The 18,964-nt window shown below is 44.5% G+C and overlaps 1 protein-coding gene across 5 annotated transcripts in view; it reads left to right on the top strand.

The window, feature by feature from the left end:
* Nucleotides 1-9,662: 9,662 nt before the first annotated feature.
* The window catches only part of LOC310756948 (uncharacterized protein C11orf24 homolog), a 31,063-nt gene continuing 21,761 nt past the window's right edge, over nucleotides 9,663-18,964 (top strand). For 2 of the 5 annotated variants that reach the window (XR_014544994.1, XM_083601921.1), the window contains exon 1: nucleotides 9,663-9,876. The gene's annotated coding sequence lies outside the window, so the exon portion shown is untranslated. Of the gene's footprint in view, nucleotides 10,535-17,272; nucleotides 17,325-18,964 lie in introns of all 5 variants that reach the window. The other 3 variants (XR_014544995.1, XM_083601923.1, XM_083601922.1) reach the window with 2 other exon arrangements.

Raw genomic sequence — 18,964 nt, 5'->3', positions numbered from 1 at the left:
CACACACACACACACGTTGCATGACACACAGAAATCCAGTAGGTTTAGCTTTCTCCATCCCTCTATGCTGGAATGAACTCAGGCTCTAGGGCAACTGTTAAAGGTACCTAGCCTGTGTCACGAGAGCAGGTAGAAAGCAACCTTTTTCCAGAACAGGAAGATGGAAACTGAAACATGTAAAGGCAAGAGAAGCGGAATCCAAATCATCGTCACTTTCTTGCCTTAGGACATAGTCTCGTCTAGAAGACACAGTACAAAACAGAGCTAACATCTGGACACAGTGCCTGCACCTAAACAATGATGGGCAAGGCAAGAAAATGAGGGATCACTTACCCCATATTGTGATATTGCTGTGTGTTTCTCCACCACTAGTTGATGGGGAAAAACAATGAGATGCCGCTGTCTGACAGGGGAAGTGACCCTTCATTGTTTTTGGGCAGTACATATTGCTGTTCTTATATGGAGTGGCATTTGGTGACTGTGTTGAAATAACTAGGGAGATGGTTGTGGTTTTGTATTTCATATATTTGTCTGGTTTAAAGCACCATTACCCATGCTGAGCCTTAGGCAGGAAACAAACGTAAGTAAAATGAAATCTTAATTAAAACAGCCACAACTACAAATTAGAGCTAAGCACCATTTCTGAAGAGGCAGGCAGATGGTTTGTTTGTTTTTCTTTGGAAGGGAAGGTGTGGAAGAGCAGGTCTTGTAGTGGTTTTCTCGCAACTTGATGCTTTCATTTCTGATGTGACACAAAGGCTGCATGCTGTTTCCCTATGACTCTGCGTGTCTCTTTGCACCCTCACATCAGGACTTTTTAATAGTGTGGATTACTGAAACTTTTTTTGTTCAAATGCATTCCTTCAGTGCCCCATTTGCATGCAGGCATCAGTTTTAATACCAAAAAAGAATGAAAAAAGCCTACTCTTGATCAATCTTAAATTTTGATTCCCAATACCCTTGCTTGGAAATTACCGTATTTTTCACTCCATAAGACGCACTTTTTCCCTACTAAAAAGTAAGGGAAAATGTCTGTGCGTCTTATGGAGCGGATGTGTGGTCCCTGGAGCCAAATCGCTGTTGCCCCGCGCTTCTGGGATGCTCTTTGGGGGTGGGGGGAGGAGCCACGCTGCTCTGCTGGCAGCCTCTGCTTTCCCCTGAAGCACCGGCAACGTTTGCAAGCAGCAGGAAGGCTGTGCACTCCTGGGCTGCTCTTTGGGGTGGGGGAGGAGCCACGCTGCTCTGCAGGCAGCCTTTGCTTTCCCCTTAAGCCCCGACAAGGTTTGCAGGCAGCATTATTTGCTCATTTGTCACCATTGTACCCATTTATTTCCTCCAGCATGCATAGGATTCTCTCAGGTTTTAACCTTAGAACAACCAATGTGGTGGATTAGAGCCAAAAGAGATAGCCTGGCTCAAGGTCACCTGGTGAGATTCATGCCAGGGGTCCCCAAACTAAGGTCCGTGGGCTGGATAAGGCCCGAGGGACTCGTTTCTCCGGCCCACGGCAACCCCCGCTGCCTGCTGCCGCCGCCCGCTCTTACCGGCGCTGCAGTGTGCGGCTGTCCACTTCCAGGTCAGAGGAACACTGGAAATAGCTTGTGCGCATGTGCAAACATTATTTGTGCATGCGCAAGCGTTATGCGCATGTGCGTTATTTTCAGTGCACATCCGGGTCAGAGGAGGCCTGTGCACATGCGCACAAGCTATTTCCGGTGCTCCTCTGACACGGAAGTGTGCCCGAAATAGCGTATGAGCACGCGCTCCCCCGCCCTCCGGCCCGCAGCGCGATCGGTGCTGGAGACACCGGCCCGAGACGCGGTAAGTTTGCTGACCCCTGGTTCAAACCCTTGAACAGCTCCAGGTGAAATGTTGATCTCTCTAGCAACTAACTGCCCTGCTGTGGTTTGCAACAGCAACCCTGGCCTTAATTAAGTCGACGTCTTAAACACTTTGCATCCTGGCAGCCAGGCATTTTTCTTTTGCTAAGCTGGCCAGAGGAGCAAGACATTTCCATAGGACACCACAAAGAAAGGAAGCTTAAACAAACAGTTAAGGCAAAGGGCAGCAGTGGTTTTATGCATATAGCTTTGCATTATTCTATTGGATTTGATGTGTTGCTCAACAGGCAATCGACCACATCTTTTCAGGCATGCAGGGAAGCTAGTACCTCTTGCAAGCTGCTGGAGGAGGGCCGCTGTCTGAAGGAATTAAGTTCTATAGTCAGCCTCAAGGTTCAACAAGGTTCAAAAGAACACACACACGCAAGCATAGTATGCCCTACTTAATTTCACAATGACGCCTTTAGGTCCTGTAGTTTGGATTTTCCACATCTGGGCAAATCATTTGTTTTGGGCTTATTTTTAAAGGTTATTTGAGCAGGACAAGAAGAGCACAACCTGAACAGTACTCTTCTCAGCCCAGGGAAGGGAGGATGGCAAGAAAGTTGGAAATACTTTGTTTACTGCTAAATGTGGCTCCCTCACCCCCCCAAAAAACCTCATGGGTCACACAGAGGTGTGGCATTATGATGTGCAAACCAGTCACTTGTGATGTTTGCCTGGTAAATTTATTACTGGAATTTCAGGTGGCGAGCAAACAAAATGGGAACATCAACAGAAGGTTTTTGTTGTTAAGGTTTAAATGCTCTATCTCTCTCCCATACACATCCATTTACTACAGTTCAAATATACCTGGTCTCCTCCCTGCGGAGGTTCCCTGCCCAGCATGGCATGTTGCCCAGGCAGCCTGTGATCTCCACACAACTTGTAGCATGATGTCAGTGAAAGGTTTCTCTTGCTCTCTGTGAAACTAATACTGTGCCACGTTTCTGACTACTTTTAAAAGCTTCCCTCCTCTAAGTTCAGCAGCATTAACGTGAAAATGGAATAAACTAGTGTGAATGCAGCCAAAAGTGAAGTCTCCACTCACCCGTTGTAAACAATCAAGGGGCCAAAAAGAAAAAGAAATGAAGAACAAAACCTAAAACAAACCTACAGTCTACCACCATTCCTTCCTGTCTTTTTCTGTTCAGTGGTTCACTTTAGATTAGAAACAATCCTTTGCTCACCTTCTGGAGTGTGTTTTCACTGGCCAATTTCAGAGGTCTGCTAGGGAAGGGGAAGGAGATTTTGTGAGGTACACTCATGGCAAAATCATTCCTCTCCTTTACCTTACTTTGATTGTGATCTGAGCTAAGGGGGCTGGGTCGAGGCAGGAGGGATGGAGTGGTCTTTCAGTAGCAGCTGCTTGCTTTGTCTCACAGGATGTAATGCCAGTTTAGATTATCTTGCAAAGCATCCAAGAATTTTTCCTGTCACCACTTGGGGGCAGGGAAGTGAATAAGTAATCAGACCAGATGCACGTGGTGCTTTGAAATAAACGACAAAGGGGTTTTGTTCTCCCACCCTCCCTGCTTTGTTCTGCTTCTGGGGTAGGAAGCTTGTGGCTTCGGAGTTATTATTCCTAGATATTGGCACAAGACTGCAACATAAGTGTTATGTACTGAGTTGAATAAGATCCAAACTGCAGCAGTCTGATTGGTCCTAGAACAATAGGATCCAAAAGGCAGCAGTCTGATTGGTCCTAGAACAATAGGATTCAGAATGCAGCAGTCTGATTGGTCCTAGAACAATGCAGCAGTATGATTGGTTGGCAGGAACCACCCAATCATGCTCCAGATAGAAGTGAATCCACAACCTGATTGGCTTACAGTAGAATTCCGGAATTAGCCAATCATGTGCAGCCCATTGTGTAAATAATGTATATAAAGAAGATACCTTGAGGGCACTTTCATTCATTCCTCCTCACCACTATGAGCTGAATAAAGAGCATGAAATCACTTTGCAACTCTGAGTATATTTCAATAAGTCAACCTAAGGCCTGTTTGGGCAGGAAGGATATGATCATTTATTTTGTAGTATCTTTATTGGATTGCCTGAGAACGGTAATTTACTTGCAGGGAAAATGCCTTTGCCAAGCTGATCAATACATATAACAGTACAGATAACTAACAATATTAAGATACTAGGATAGTTCAGAAGATAATCAGCTCATTCAAGTTCCAGACATAATTTTCTGGAAAAGGAGGAATAGAAGCATGTGTGATTGATTTATTTTTAAGCAGCAGCAGCTCATTGTGGGTCTGCATGTACCAAAATATGAATGTAACATTTTCGAGACTATGTCATAATTCTGCTTGCTATTGTGAATGCTGTACTGCTTCTCTTTGTTCTGGTCACAAAGTACTATTGTGTGACTCTGCTCATTCCTTTGTCCCAAGTGCTTCCATAGCAAACTTGCTCCATTCTCGTGGTAGTTTCTCCTTTGTTTTCTTATTTAAATAAATAAAAATAATCTAGTACTAATAAATCCTTCCTGATACTGTTGTTGTTGTTGTTGGTATTTTCACACACATAATGTTTTTGGTTGGTATTCCACAGGATATTTCAATAAACACCAGTATGCAATATTTGTATTTTTACAAATAACTTTGAGTTCTTAAATCATATTCATTCTTCATGAATCAGATTCATTATAAATTTATACAGCCTTCCCAGTTTTCTCATGTTTGGTTTTAAAACTGTTGTATGCTGTTCAGCCACTCTCGTGTCCCTACGGACAGGTTATCTTTGGAGAAGAGGACACTGGAAAATTAATGTGTGACGATGACTGCACTTGCATTTATTTCAATGTACATGTGAGCAAAAAAAACAAAGGAAAATGCTTCTTTTTCTTTGGTGATCACTCGTAGCTGAGTAAGATTGACTTTCATTAACATGGCTTTAGCAACGCAAACTCCTGTTTAGTTGGTCCTGTTGTTAATGTTCCTGATGCTAATGGGCCTTAAAGTCAGGGTCAATCTAATCAATTTCACATGTTCTGATTGTCTTGGCTGTTCTATGCTTCATGGCTCCAAGGTCCCCCACAGGCCCCCTCCCTTGCCTGAACTATGGATGCTGGTAACACAAGCCTACCATATATACCATTGCATCTTCTCAAAGGACTGCTATGGCAGAAGATGTATGCATTTCTAGACCTCTTTTCAGCTTTAAGCAAAGCCCTGCTACCAATACACTAGCAGGGGTGTCCAACTTCCAAGAGACTGCGATCTACTCCTACTATGAATAAACTGGCAGTGATCTACCCATTGGATTGACCAGAGTTATTGAGTTTTGGGGGAGGGCCAGGGGCAGCTTGCGATCGACCGGTAGATCGTGATCGACCAGTAGATCACGATCAACTGGTTGGACAGGCCTGCACTAAAACAACAAAGCCATTAAACAATTCAAAGTGCCCTAGTTTTCAGCAGAAAAAACCCACTATCCCCAGCTCCTCTAATTTAAGCTTCATTTATACAGTGCTATAAATTGCAAGTTATCCCAAAGAATCTGACAGGTTAACAGCAACTCAGGGAAACATCACCCAACACTTCTGAGCAGTTCTATTCCTTTGCAACGCCCTGTCATTTCTATTTCTGACATTCTAACTCTCAGAACAGTACATCTTTTGTCCTTTTCACCCCGCCTTCTTTGCTGGATTGGAGTTGGGCTGCTTCTTATTTGCTGTACGTGGTACAGTAACTTTGCATAAATGGCAAAAATAATAATAATAAAACCCACACCAAAAAACCTCGATGGGTGGGAATGCTGAACCTAATTGATGCCAGTTATTGCTTCTGGCACAGGGACTTTTCCATGGGGATGCATAGACCCTGGGATTTTTCCTGGATCATGGTGCTTTAAATAGGCCTTGACTCAGCTTGCCAAATGTATTACCCGTTTTCACTCTTGGGTACAATGGCTGTCCAGAAACGGCAAGGATTGTATTTTTTTAGCTCTCCAAGACACTGAAAGAATGTCCTACTGCTGTGCCTTCCACCCTGTTGTTTCATGGGTCCCCTTTCCCAAGCTTCTCCCCTACATGTTGGGAGGGAGAATTAGAAACATGCTGGCCACAGCAGCCAAGGGAATAGGATGAACCAGCCATGGATGAACCAGGCAGGATGCACAGCAGCTGCTTCCTTTGTCAGCATGATGCCCACAAATCATCAGAGCCACTGCGACTTATATAAAGGAACTATTATTGGGCCAGCTGGAACTAGACACTGGAGCTACATAAACATATCTGAGGTTTGAAGCAGAGGTTCCTTTCACGAACCTAGTTTGTTTTCCATAATTTATTCCACCTCTCCAAGTCATGGGGCAGAGAAGTTGGCAGGGGAGTGAAGCACTGCCCCTAACCGAGGGGTAGCCAACATGGTGCCTTCCGGACATTGTTGGACTACAATCCCATCAGCCCAGCTAGGATACTAGTGATCAAGGATGATGGGAGCTGTAGTCCAACACTGTCCAGAGGGCACCATGTGGGCTACCCAGCCCTGACCAATGGAAAGACTGTCTCTTCCCCCATAAACGCACACACCTCACTTTCAGATATATCCTCAGGCATTGCTCCAAGTACTTTGCAACCTTATAAGAATGAGACATGCTTTTTTAAAAGTTCCCTGCTACTGCTCTGGTTGCTCCCTGGGGCTGCTTCTTCTTGCAAGAGACAATCCCATTGAGACAGTCACTGCATCCTCCACCACAGTTGTTTGTTGAAAGGTTCCACCTTGGCTTCCTCTCACTTCTGTGGCTTTATTTCAGAAAAAAAATATGCTATCCATCCAAAATGTAAAACTTCAACTGCTCTGCTGCTGCTTCTTCTTTTTTAAAAGAAACAGGTGGTTGGGTGCCACATTAATCCAGATCCTGCTATTTATTGTACAGACCTCTAAATTAGATACGATTGACTTTAGCATCCTTTGGTTCTGTCCCCCCCCCCCATTTTAGAGTGACATACTTCATTGGGGTTTAAATAGTACTCATGTTGCTCCCACAAACTGAAATAGCCTTTTCTTTGCATGTGGCGATCATATCCCTATCTCTCCCAAGTAAGAGAGTATAGGTGTGCAGCCTAAAGTCCTCTTATTCTACTGTAGTTCTTAAATTGTGGGGATAAGTAACGGGCTCCGGGTTGACTGGATGGCTTTCTGAGGACAGTGAAGGTTGGCAGACAATGCATTTCCTGTCCAAAAAAATGTCTGCAGATAAAAAATAAAGAAATAGCACAACAAGAACTCTGCAGCCCTATTTACAATTTGTCCATCCAGTTCTGGAACTGGCCTACCCACACATGATCTTAATATAGACCTAAAGTCTCTGTTGCAGGTTATTCTAAGAGGTCAGAATACAGGTTATGGAAACAATAAGTTATTATAGCCTGTCAAATGCCTTGCAGAAAGCTTCACCTAGATTATGATTTTAAAGAGTTTCAAGTCAAAACAATTTCAAGAAACAGACCTAAACAAACAATGCTACCCCTTCCTCATTACTAATGGGCAAACCTTTCGAAAAGAATAAGCATATGGGGAGGCAAAGGTCTTATGACTCTTGCCACTGCAAGCCTTACATAGATCAAGCAAACAAAGGCAACTCATTACAACCCTGTCCCAACCTAAAACATATAATATACTGAGGAATGGAATAATTGTCTATTTTTCAAGGTATCTATCAGCTTTATTTGTATTTATTTATATGCTGCTCTTCTATTTAAAAAGCCAAATGCAGTTTGCAAAAAGTCACTCCAGTAAGACAAAAATAGACAAAATCAACAAAACAGCTGCCAGCAGTCAGAAGAGCAGCAAACAAAAAAGTAAAAAACAATCAGATTAGATGACAGTTTAACATGAGAGGGTAAATAATTTTCTACTCCCTTCCTTCTACAACTCCAGCTGTGCTTCCACACCCCCTACATTCCCTCTAACCTTAACAGGAGAAGAGAAGAAGAAGAGGAGTTTGGACTTGATATCCCGCTTTATCACTACCCTAAGGAGTCTCATAGCGGCTAACAATCTCCTTTCCCTTCCTCCCCAACAAACACTCTGTGAGGTGAGTGAGGCTGAGAGACTTCACAGAAGTGTGACTGGCCCAAGGTCACCCAGCAGCTGCATGTGGAGGAGCGGGGAATCAAACCTGGTTCACCAGATTACGAGTCCACTGCTCTTAATCACCACACCACACTGGCTCTCAGTGCTTTTGGAACACCAAAAGCAAATATTTTTTAGTATCCATCTTATCTGTCTCTCCCAAGACCAAAGTAGCTTGCTCGTCTCAGTCAAACCCCAGCTTATACACACATGTAGCATGACCCAAGTAACTAGGCGTGTGATAGGTTGGAGTCCAAGGTTTGGCACAAATCAGGGCTGGATTAAAACCTTTAGAGGACCTAAGCAATTAAGATTTTGGTGTCACCACATTTATATCTAATTCAAAATATAAACAATATACTTCCACTTTATATTTGGAATTTTTTCTCCTTTTTTCCAATTGCAAAGTCTTTGATCAGATCTTCAAAACTATCTCTACTAAGTATAGAAGAAGATGTGTTACATAAGGTTAGATAAGGCATCCAGCCTGCCTTGTTGCATTGCTGTTCTGCTCGGATTTTTAATATACTTCAGCTGAGAAAATGAATGGTCAGCTGAGCAATTTATGACCATTAATGTTAAAAACCCAACAATGGAAAATTTCTGTGGTACTCCCCGTCTCTTGATGCTCTAAGCATGTGCTTATTTTGCTTAATGGTTAATCCAGCCCTGGCACAAATGCACCCAAGGAATCCAACACATCTACAAAATTTATGACCATTTTTTTTAAAGTAAAGAAAGAGGACAAATAGAAGAGGCTAAATGTTGCTTCAAGAAAATAACGAACAGAACCTTTTGGTTCAATTTTTCCTTACTATAACTATTTACAAACAGGATTCTGGCCTTCTTAAATTAACAGCAGTAAGTACCACTGGATTTGTCTTTCTCCCCGCTAGACAGAACCAAGTCTATACTTTTGTGTATTCAAGGAGGCGAGATCGTTCTGCAAAATAGAGAACAGGAGATTCTCGGCCCACGCTTTTAGTTGAACCACAGGTCTGCCCTTAGAATCACATTGCTTTTATATTCTGAACAGCAAAATCCCAGTCTTTATACGTTATATAATTACACTAATCGTGCAGGAGAAGCAGAAAATAAATAAACCAGTGCCATGGATTTAAAAGTCGTTAAGGCGGATTTGATTTTACGTGGATTTAGATACTGTACATTTTCGATAATGCTCGAATGATGGGACTTTAAACGCTGTGCTCGTGGAAAGAAGCCACAATCCTTCAAGATTAGGATTAAAAAACGTTGCGTAAATAAACATCTAACAGAGCTGGGCATGGAAATGCTGCTCCTCTCTTTTCCGTTCCCCAACACCAAAAAGCCGCTTTATCCCCAACATTAAGCCAGGCAAAAGGCGCAGCAGCCGCCCGCCTTCCGCGAGCTGAAGAAGCGGCCGCTGACACTGAGCAGCCGGGCGAGGGCAGAGCCTACAGGGACCGACTCCTAAAGCGACACCCCCTGCATTACGAAACGCGGCGCTTGTACGTCAGGGAACGCGACTGGTGAATGGAGAGGCAGCGAAAGAGCTGGCAGTGGAGGGAGGGGAGAGGCGGGAGCAGAACGTCCATCCGTGGAAGCCGGGCTTCCGGGTTCTGCCTGATGACGTCCTCGCTCGAGAAGCACGGGCCAGGGAGGGGAGGACGCGAGGGGGCGGGGCCGCGGGAGGTGGGCGGGCCTTAGCGCCGGACGGCGCCACTGCTGATAGGGCCCGTGGGCGCGGCCGTCCCGCCCGCGGGCGGGGCTGAGGGGGAGCCGGGGGCGGAGCTTTGCGGAGGCATGTGGCGGGCCCGCAGCGGTGGGGGCTGCCGCTGCCGCCTCTCTTTCCATCAGCTTTCGCGGCTGCACTCCTTCCAGGCGGGCCCGGAGGGCGGAGGTGGGATGTGGCTGCTCCGGGGAGGGTAATGGCCTCTTCTTCCTTCGGGTTCTTTCCGCGGGGCGCGTAGCTACTCTCCGGCTTTGCAACCTGTGGGAGCTCAGGTGGGGCGGGGGGGGGGGGTCGGCCGGCGTGACTGGGGGCTGGTGGTGCCTTGCCAAGTTTGAGGGGGCTCGAGGGCCCAACCCCGGAAATGCGAGCCCTCGCCCCTGCCAGGGCTGCTGCTTTTTTGCGGGGCGGGGGATCCCGTGTCCTTTAAGCGAGCGCCTCGTCTGCTTGCGAAGTGCCACCTGCCCCCTGACTCAGCTTTGCTCGGCTGGCTCCCCGTTTCCCTCCTGCGTGGATGTTGCTCTTGGAGTTTGTACCATGCCATTCCTGCGTTGGCTGAGGGTTGGAGTTCAAGCGTGGTTTGGCACAGCCGCAAGCCGGCCTTTCCTTTCCTGCTCTGGGGTACAGGAGCGCAGCTCCTTTCGCTTCTCTCGCCCATCTTTCCTCCCACTCCCCCCCCCCGCCTTTTATGAAAATAAGTTCCTTCAAAAAGTGCTGGGCGGGGGAAGGAGGAATGCGATTTGGGGGGAAGAGGATGACAGGCCTGCAGACTGCCCCCAGCTGCTGAGTGAGCATTTTTGCACTGGCTCAAAAGTGTGTCACTGCAACTCTAAAAGTAGCATTTGAAATCACAGGTCTGTCTTATACAGGTGAAATGTTACCTTATCCAACTTATTTTTATTCCCTGTGGATAACAGTAATAGGAGAATAGTGATAAGTTGGCCTGATTAAAAGACATTTTGGTTGTTGACATTTACTCTGCTTCACCTAATTTAAGTGGCCTGGAGAAGTTGGCTGTTAAAGAAAATTTAGAAGACACAATGACACTCAGGGAAGAGTTGTTCTTGATTTTCTTTTTCTTTCAGGCATGTTCTCTCTTTAAACATGATTTTTAAAGACATAGCACAGATTGCATGCTGTATCTCTTTAAATGAATTGACTGTATATAAGTGGAATTATATGGTCAGATATAATAGGATTGCATTTAGAATTCTAGTTTGTATAGTAATACTTCACTGAATTCTAACTTGTGATGTTTTATCCAAAATGTTATAAATTGTGGCCAGTCTGAACCAGTGCATTTATTATTTTTCTGCACAGGTATCCCAAAACTGATAATGGGGCTGCCAACCAGTGCCTAGAGTGCAATGCTTTGTGGCCAATTTGCAAGCATTTTGCCACAAGTCTGTCTGTTTGGTACTTCCTTTTTAATTCTGAGTTCAGTGTTTAGGGAGTATAGTGGTCCTATGATCATAGATTTTGATTTTGCATTCCATTGAAAAACTTAATGAGGTACAGTAACCATATCGGTTTTGTGTTCTTGTACATTTATTCAGTAATTTATCTAATGGCATAGAATCAGGGCAGGGGATCTGTGGAATTTGCACATGGGTGAATGTAACACAGGTTCAGTTGGCGTCAGTTTCTGATTAGAGGATTGATGTAATTGTGGGAATTCCTGCTGGCTACATCTGTGATTGGCTGCATTTCTATCCAGGAATGTCAATATGTATTTGAGTGATGACAAAGTAGGATTGCCTGTGTACACAGAAAATATTGTTTGTAAGAGAAGCTGCAAGCAGTTCATCCAGCTCAGCAAAAGTGCATTATGAATCCAAATTAAAGACTACCCTTGCCCATGCAGCTATAGTGGTACCTCGGTTTAAGAACACCCCTGTTTACGAACTATTCAGTTTAAGAACTCCGCAAAACTGGAAGTAGTGTCCCAGTTTACGAACTTTACCTCAGAAGCCGAATAGTGGAAGGGCACCAGCGGTGGGAGGCCTCATTAGGGAAAGCGCGCCTCGGTTTAAGAACTGTTTGGTTTAAGAACAGACTTCCAGAATGGATTAAGTTATTAACCGAAGTACCACTGTACTTCGTAACAGAAAAGACTGAAATAATTCTTTGCCTTTCAGCTGGCAAGACTCATATGTCTGCTTTCTAGGTTGGACTCCTTCCCCACCCAAGTAAATTTCCAAGCTGATTTACTGCTTTGAGCACAATCCCTGTTTCTCACCCCTCATTCGTCTGTATGTTGGGCTAGTTTTGCCTTTCTTTTAACACATGGCTTGGCTGGCTGTCTTGTGCCATCTGGAGATGACTCCTCCCAGAGCAGATTTTCCCCACCAGAGCATCTGCTAGGAGATTGTTACACACTTAAGAACATAAGAGTCCTGCTGGATCAGGCCAGAGGCCCAGCGAGGCGCTCTGTTCTCGCTGTGGTCAACCAACCAGGTGCTTAAGTCCCAAGCTGACTTAAGTGCAACACTTCTCTTCCCACTTGCGGTTCCGGACAACTTGGGGCTGAGTTGCATGGGTTGATCTGTAAGGGGTATATTGTTGTTATGTTAATTGCCCTGACTTGTGCCAGAAGGCTGGACTAAGCTACAGGTCCAGGTGGCTCCCTTCCAACTTCATGGTTTGTATTTAAGAGGAACTTTGAACAATGTGGTCAAGGGTTTCTCAAGAGATCTTTATATTGTGATTAGAAGCCTTCCTGAAAGATATTGGTTAATACCAGTCATGCCTGGGGGGGCGGTGTTCACAAATGCATACATTCTCATGTGCTTTAAAAAAGCTTGCTGGACAAGGATGTTTGTTGGGTTATTTTTTTAGCCTATTCATGTCCCTGTAGGGCAGGTACAGTGTCACTGGCCTTTTGAAACTGCCAGAAACCTCATGCATTTTTTTAAAGAGAGAGAGAGTATCCTGCTCTGCATGTAAAAATCTGTGGTTTGCAAGGTCAGTTCACAAGATGGCATGTCTCTAAAGCTATATTGTTAGTGTACACAGGCATTCCCTTCACAAAAGATGAATGGGCTTAATCATCTCTCTAGTTCAAGTTTTTAAAGTATTCTGAAATTCCTTCAGGCTTTGAAAAATCATGTTGCTGCTTGTGATTAGTTGTGTATTTTTAATTTCTTGCTCCTTGTGATCTAGTGTGGGGCCTGGGAGAAGAATGTGCAACTTCTGAAGATGTACTTCTCCCCCCCCCAGCGCATGAATATGCCTCTTAGCTATGGGGTGAGGATGTGGGGGGGGGGGAGAGAGAGAGAGAGAACCTCACCTTCATTTTGTGCAGTTCATTTAGTCATGTAGTCACAATGGCTAAAGTGTTGGCCTTGGACATGGGGAAACCCAAGTTCAAATTCCTACTTCTGTGTGTGAAGCTTGGGGGCCAAATTAGATGTGATACTGGGGCATCTATATTTGGACCACACACAGTTTCCTAAAAGCCTAGTACAGTAGTGGCCATGAGGACTCTTGCCCCCACTGTTGGGATTTTAGTACCAAAGGAAGAAGATTTAACCTTTCAATAGTTCAATCAGATTTATCAGTTGAGTTGTTTGATAGGGCTAAAAAGGTGTTTCTAATTAGAGAACAGGCTTAAAACATACATTTTTAGTGGAAGTCCTGATTTAAAAAACACACCTGTAGATGGTGAACACCAACATAGGAGAAATATTTCTCTTCTCTCTCAAGGTGGAATAAGACTCTGAAAGCGACATGTATGCTTTCTTTATTGAGAATTGTTTTTACTCTTATGACCATTGTTCTGTGTAGCTCAGAATTGTCTGCACTTGCCAGTGGTGGCTCTCCAGGATTTTAGGCAGAGAAGGGTCTTTTCTGACCCGACCTGGAGATGCCAGAGATTGAACCCAGGGCCTTCTACAGTCTACACACAAAACATGCTCTGCCACTGTGCCACAGCCTTTCCCTGCATCCTGTTTCTAAAAGAGTGCTAAGGTGTGTATTAGAGTGTGTATGTACATTTGCAAGCCAAGCACACACTCTCCTTGTGTTTAGAATCTTTTAAATTGCATTTCATGGTTGAGTCTTATCACCTCATGCAATACTTTTTTCATGAAGTGGGAGCCGCAGAACATTGGGCAGTGGTATAAGGGTGGCTAGCAAGAGTTCAGTTGACAGAGCACGAGACTCTTAATCTCAGGGTTGTGGGTTCGAGCCCCGCATTGGGCAAAAGATTCCTGCATTGCAAGGGGTTGGACTAGATGACCCTTGTGAACCCTTCCAACTCTACAATTCTACCCTAGATAATTTCTGTCAAACAGCTTCCCCCTGTACTCCTATTCAGAATGGCCTCCATCCTCCTACACACATCTGGTGTTCAGCCGCAAGCCTGCTTTGCAGAAGCTGGGGTATTTTTGTACTGTGATTTTTAGAGACGCATATCTAAAAGTCACAGTGTAGCGCTAGAAAAAAAATGTTTCATTTTATTTATTTATTAGAACATTTATAGCACGCTGTTCGAGTACACCACTCAGGCAGATTACAACATATTAAATGACGATTTCCAAAGAAAAATAAAGCCATTACAAAAAAGATGGGTCAGTAGTTCTAAAAGAAAACCCTACAATGTTTGCGTGATTCTCTTAAGAACAGCTTTTAAGAGGTGTGGGGTCGTACTGTATGTCACGAGCATAATTTTTAGGGCTGAGTCTAACCATTGTGTGAGGTTCTACTAGCAATCGTTTTGTGGAGAAGAAAGATCTTTCTCTTGTGTGTTTACTCGTCAACAGGGCTGGGCCAAGGCATTTTGCTGCCTGAGGCAATGAACAAGATGTCATTTCCCCATTCCTTGTACAGAAGCCAACTGGGCTGGCACTTGAATTAGACAGGGAGGCTATCCTTCACTACATAAGAAGGCAGGAAGCTGGTTTGGGGACATGTGGCACACAGCTCTGTCTTCCCCAACACTTTGACCCCGTCCACAGCTTCTGCTTCCACAGGTGGATGATGAACTCTGCCTAATCATAGGGCCAGGGCTGTGTGCTGCTAGTGTATATATTTGCATAACTAAGAGAACGAGAGAGAATTACAGTCATAGCTTGGGATAAATACGCTTCAAGATAAGTATTTTCGGGTTCCATTCCGTGACGACCTGGAAGTAACGGAGCGCATTACTTCCGGGTTTCGCCGCTTGCACATGCGCAGACGGTCAAAACGACGTCATGCGTGGAAGCGGCAAAACGTTACCCGCGCAGTCGTGTCTTACGTTCTATTCAGGATGCGAACGGGGCTCCAGAACGGATCCCATTCGCATCCCGAGGTACCACTGTATTATCTATTCCCATCCTACGAGAAACACCAAGGTAGGCTGCAAATGCTCCACCACAACCAGCTTGGCCAGAAAGCAACCGACTGAGGCATAGATGTATTCAGCAAAACGCAGGCACCTAGAAATAGAACAGGTGGCAGTGGTTGGAGAGAAGGTGCTGAATGCAACTTTCAGACTGTTACAAGGCAACAGAAGCCCTTTCTAAATACTTTCTGTTGGAAAGATGTTTTAGCATAGCAGGATATTTTGGTGGGGTGCTACTGAGAACACAGGACAAGGAAGATGTGGTGGCCTCAAAGTCTGGCACACCCCTTTGGCAAACAATATAATGTCAATATATTCAGCTGCTTGTAGGAGCTCATGTTCTACAGCAAAAGTCTCGTGGTTTTTTTTTTCTTTTTCTTTGTAAGATTCAGTGATTATCCTCATATTGCCACAAGCTAAGCTTGTCATAATCCCTCGTAACTTGGGCCATAAACACACCAAGTTTCCTGCTGATTGTTTTAAGCCAATGAGGCAATGTCTCTTAAGGTGCTCTGGTGAGTAGAGGAAGTGGGGTATTGCTCTTCCTGATGTGCTATGCATGAAGGGACTATTTTGGTGCTTAGGGAAAGATGCAGCTATTGGCATTCCATATACAGTAGGGGTGGGAAATCTGGCCCTTCAAATGTTGTACCACAGTTTCCCCTGGTCTCTGAGCATTGGCTATGCTGGCAGGGGCTGATGCATAGCTGTCAACTTTTACCTTTTCTTGCGAGGAATCCTATTCGGAATAAGGGAATTTCCCTTTAAAAAAGGGAAACGTTGACAGCTATGAGCTGATGGGAGTTGGGAGTTCAACAGTATCTGGAGGACCACAGGTTTCCCACCCCTGATATACAGAGCATCACCAGTAGCTGTAAGAAAGGGATTCCTGACTTTCTTGGTGCATGGGAGAAAAGTCTTAGCTGGTTCAGAAACCCCGATATGTATATCTGTCCTTGCTGCTCCCTGGATGAAGCTGACTGCTTTGCTGTCAAACCTAAGTGTGCCATCTAGTGTGGCTGGAGCTGACTGCTGGAGGTGTCAGCAGAAGGCTGGTTTTCAAGGTGTAGCAGCTGATCCTTGCCACGTGTTAACCTTAGAAAGCAGTGGCATAGCGGGTGCACATGGGAGCCCCTGGGCACTTGTGCCTGCAGTCAAGTATCTAGACCCAGCCGCTTTGTGACTGCATTTCCCTCCATCACCTGACAAGCTGTCTCTGAAACTCAAGCAACCTTCAGAAGCGCACAGCTTGTGATGTTGTTCAAGGCAAGGTTGCAGAAAAACTTGAAGATGTCCAAGGCTAGCTTTTCATCATATGCTAAACCATGGGTGTGGAAGTGCAATCTTAAAGATGTTGTTGGACTCCAGCTTCCATCAGCTAGTATGGGAAACGGCCAGGAATGATGAGAGTTATAATCCCAATGTCATGGAGGCTACAGGTTCCCTTACAGCTGCTCTTTACCCATGCATACTTGCCTGTCTTTCTGCCATCTAAGGATTTTTGCATATACCTCTCTATCTAACACACACACAGGAAGTTCCCTTGAGTCAACAAAGCTTACTTTTGGATAGATGTGTATCCACACTTAGGTTGCACTCTAAGCTCCCAAAGATGTAACTATATCACATTAGTGCTTGTTCCTGCTAAATAAAGCAAAAATAGTTATTTTTGAATCAATTTGTGTATTTAATCTACTGCTTTTATCATTTTAAATTCAAAACAAATAGATGGCTGTTACATTTTAAAGCTGTAAATACAGCTCTTCTAATTCATATGCATATACTTAAGATAAAATGAAAACCATGTGGGTTTCTAGCAAATTGGGCTAAATGGTTGATATTTCAATTGGACACATGTAGCATCAACATGCAATAGATGATTGACTTTCCCCAAGTGTATTTTGTTTCAGCTACACAGACCTGTGAGTCACGTAAGCTTTGCAGCACTCAGCAGCTTGGAGTGCTAAAGTGCTCCTATGTCTAGACATGCCAGCAGCATTCTCCATGTGTTTGTATTTGTGCCAGCAGTATTCTCCTTTAATGATAAAAATGAACTGAAGAACGTGCATGCCTTTTTAAGGCAGTTTCTGATTATCAGGCACCTATTAAAAGTACAACACAATTTGTAATCTTTTTTTTTTAAAAGTGTGTCAGCTGACCTGTCAAATTATTCCCACCTTTTTTATTCTGTCTTGAAAGACTCCAGAAAGGGCTGATTTATATTCTCTCTCTTTCCCTTTCCCTACCCCCACCCCTACTGTTGCAGGACCAAATAGCTCCCTCTGCTACTGGGAATGTCTTTTGCAAGTGCTGATGGGGTAAGTTTTTGTGGGGGAAAGGGGTTTGGTACCTGCCTGTATCAGGTTCTGGGAGATCAGATAAAAATATATGGAAAAGCGTACACAGGAAGACAGTGCCTCAACAGGAAAACTCCACTATGTGATCCCTTAGACTCAGAGATCTTGTATGAGGGAATTCTGGCTTGTTTAGAGAGGTAAAAGAGATACTTTGCTTGAGCACGAGTATTAGCTCGGAACAGCATGAAGTGGAGTAGAGAACCTACATTAGGGAGATCATTTTACACATTTATGGGTTTGCTTCAGAATGCAGATTCAACAAGGTGCCACACCAGTGCCATCTCTGAGTGTGCTGGTATAATGAACAAGGGGCTAGAGCAACTAGAAAAGGTTACAACATGTGAGGCTTTTTAGTTTAGGAAAAGGGAAGAGTAAGGGGAAGGAGACATGATAGAGGTATTTGAGATTATGCATGGTGTGGAGAAAGAGAACTTTTTCTCTCCCTCATAAATACTAGAACCCTAGACTTTCCAGCATTCAGCTCCCTTGGATAATTCAGGTTAAACAAAACACATAGTTAATCTATGGAATTCACCCCTGCAGGCTTAGTGACCCCCAACTTCAAAAGGAGGCTGGACAAATTCATGGAGAATAAGACTTATCAGTAGCCACTAGCCAGGATGGCTATATTCTGCCTCCAGTGTCCTTGGACCCAGCTGCCAGAATCCCCAGTTCAAGACACCTAGTGCCTTACAAGTGCTACGTAGTAGGGATGGTTGTCTTTCACCGCTGCTGGTAACTGGCAAGAAAATTGCCCTTGTACTCTTGATAGTTGCCAGTTTCCCCACCCGTGTCTGCCAAGGATATTGACTGCTTGTTGGTGCATGTAGTTTGCACCATTGCCACGAGGAAGTGAATGTGTGGGGACCCATGAAGTGATTTCATGAAGCAGTCAAACTTCAGCATGCAGCAGTCTGAACTGGCTACAGTAATGTTAGTGGTGATATGGAAGGAAGATGGGATGAGTTGGGACACTACATCAGCGATTTTCTTTTGTGATTATAGGGTGTGTGGGGCGGGGAAAGTCCACAGTCAACAAATGACTCTTGAGCTATGTAAACAGGCTGCATCACAAAGATACAGGAGCCCGCGTTCAAAGTGCACAGCCAAAGTTCTCATCTGGTGGCATTCCTTTACAACTGAATATGCATCCCCTGGCTTCAGAGTTTGTGTGCACATTAGTTCTAATAATTCAAATACTGCAAACTTCTCTTTAACGTTCCATTGCACAGGCGTAAGAATGCAATGCATCTGTAGCCATGCTCAGTATTATTCTTTTCCCCTCCTCCACCCCTGTAATTGTATCAAGATTCCATATTTTTAGAAGTGCAAGGTGTGCATCTCTGTTGTATATGTTGCTGTCCCTGACAGTATACAAAATAACCACTTAAGGTTGTTACAGTACTTGAGGCTAATGGAAATATGTTCATTGAGCAAGAAGCAAGGTGAGATAATGGTTGCAGACGGCAATTTTGATTTACCCAAGGCTGTCAGGTTTAACAGAGAAAGCACGTAGCTTAAGATGCGCACAGTTGCTCATCGATCAGACTGATGTACTGCAGGAGTCTGAACATGGAGTGCACTTTTCTGTTTAGTACATA

The sequence above is a fragment of the Podarcis filfolensis genome (assembly GCF_964270895.1).
Source record: "Podarcis filfolensis genome assembly, chromosome: 1".
Classification (NCBI taxonomy): Eukaryota; Metazoa; Chordata; class Lepidosauria; order Squamata; family Lacertidae; genus Podarcis; species Podarcis filfolensis.
The sequence above is the reverse complement of the archived record's forward strand: the minus strand, read 5'-3'. Positions and strand labels throughout refer to the sequence as shown.